The following is a 2,543-nucleotide window of genomic DNA, read 5'->3' as shown; positions in this document are numbered from 1 at the left end:
TCGTATCTCGTAAGAAAATTTCAGAACCTATAAAATACAAAAAGCTTAATAAGCTTTATTTATATTTAAAGACAATATTCTGACAATATACATCACTATAGAAATAAACCTAAACCTGGCTAACCTACACTGCTGTATTTAAATTTTTTATCTTACCGTGATGGCTAATGGTTGTACGAATGTTTCGAAGAACAAAAAACCATAAATAATTTAGTAATTTCATACTGTATTGCACTCTTTGCGCTCTCTCCACCATCTCCACTGATTCACACCGCGCAAAAGAGAGTGGAGAAAAGTCACACGAGTGGTCCACGGAGTACGGTTTTCGAACGGCCATGGTCGCATGGTCAGTGTGCCCACTAGGGGTTTTCGAACGATCTGAGTGTGACAAAATACACACGGCTGATGTTTTCGAACGCACCCCAGGACGCGGTAAGGGCTATCGCACACAAATTGACATAACTGCATATGCATAGCATAAGACCGTATGTACCAATGAGCATCGAGTATTAAGTCGCCATATTGGTGTTCGATGCTTAATATTCGATGCTCATTGGTCCATACGATCTTATGCTATGCATATGCAGTTATGTCAATTTGTGTGCGATAGCCCTAATGCTTGCCGCGTGACGGAAGTCCGCGTGACGGGAGCGGTGCACTTGGACACGGTGCATTTGGACACAGCCAATCACAGCACCGTATGATTAGAGACATTTGTAGGGTCCCTTGGAACAGCGACTTGTGATTGGACTGTGTCCAATTGCCCCGTGTCCAACTGATTTACACTCCCGCGTGACAACCAATCAATATGTTGTTTTTTTGTAAGAGCTAGAAGATTATTACGGAAAGCAACATATTGATTGGCGAACTTCCGTCGCGCGGCAAGCATTACCGCGTTCTGTGTGCAGAAGACATAAGGCTGAGTTTCCACTGAGCGCATCACGCGTCGCGTCGTCTGAGTTAAGCCAATCAAATCGTCCCATTTTATTCGTCGTAAAGTTTGGCAATAAAATGGAACGATTTGATTAGTCTGCGACGGACGACGCGACGCGTGACGCGCTAAATGGGAACGTACCCTTATCGCAATTTCAAGGTTGCGAGGCAACGATTAAATTAATTAAATAGATAGATATGCTCTTTGATGTTCTTACTTCGCGAAGTCCTTTTGAGAAAGGTTATAAGGAACCATTAAAACAAAATAATATAAATTATCGGAATTTAACAATAGTCAACGATATAATGCCATTTCTATTTAATTTACGTGATACTAATGGCAAGTTTTTATGTACAACTAATAACAGAACTTTCATTCTCGGTTTTGCCACAAAATCAATCTTTATAATTGTACAAATGCTTTTTAAAATTAATGAAAATCTTAAATATACTTTAAGCTATAAATTTTATAAGATCACATCGAATTATTATGTGTAAATATTAGAAGTAGACATGGACATAACAACAACTTTAACGTACTTCAATTTAAATTTGCGATGCGTCAAATTTTAATGTGTAATGCTTTCTTCACACCAGGAAACGGAAATTGCATTCCACTAGACAGTGATCCCACAGATTTTTGTTTAAAAGAAAAGAGAAAAAAACGTGTATAACGAAAGAAATAGAAGAAGTTATTGGAGATAAGATGGATTATCACGAATTAGTAAAAAAATGCGACCACTTATCATCAGTTCCTATTTGGGGCAAGTTGCAAAATTATATATATATTATATTATATTGCAGGATATGTTGTAAAAAAATTATATCCTGCTATGGACTGTAACTCTTGTACTGCTAGTCTTTTAGAAAAGTTTGATGAGCATAATTATTCACATACTCAAGAATTTATAGAATTTTTAAATCACTGCAATATTGGTGGTTTGTTAATTCCACCACGAAACGTGTTTAAAATTATCAGAAGCAGAGAGATTTTTTTACAGTTGGAAACAGAAAATTGAAAAAAAATGTGCAAAAAAATCTTACTTTTAAAGTATTAATACATATTAACGAAAATTTTCTTTGGATACTTTAATTTTTCCAGATCTTGCATGTAGAGACGTTGCATTATTGGAAGCGTCCCAGATGCGCACATTGACAAACGGACACAGCCAACCAAAACGCCGTATGCCTAAAGATATTCTAGAGACTCTATAAATAACATATGATTGGATGTGTCTGTTTGTCAATGCGCGCATTTGGGACTCACTCGCATTATTAGATTTGCTACATAAATTGCAACTTATTTATTTTATTGTTAAAAAATATATAAATATACCTTTACATTTGTACGGTAAATTTTATGCTCAAGAAGTTCTTATATCGAGAAGAAAACGCCATCGTTTAACCAAACAAATTTTATTTTCAGTGAATAAATATTTAATATATAAAACAGTGAATAAATATTTAATATATAAAAACTTTTTATGAACATATTTCTCTATTTCCTTTTGTGTACGTAATACGATATTATATATATATATATATATATATATATATATATATATATATATATATATATATATATATATATATATATATATATGTGTGTG

Source organism: Odontomachus brunneus, unplaced genomic scaffold, assembly GCF_010583005.1.
Source record: "Odontomachus brunneus isolate Ranch 3 - 2012 unplaced genomic scaffold, Obru_v1 Obru_scaffold_064, whole genome shotgun sequence".
Taxonomy (NCBI): Eukaryota; Metazoa; Arthropoda; class Insecta; order Hymenoptera; family Formicidae; genus Odontomachus; species Odontomachus brunneus.
Note: the sequence above shows the minus strand (reverse complement) of the source record.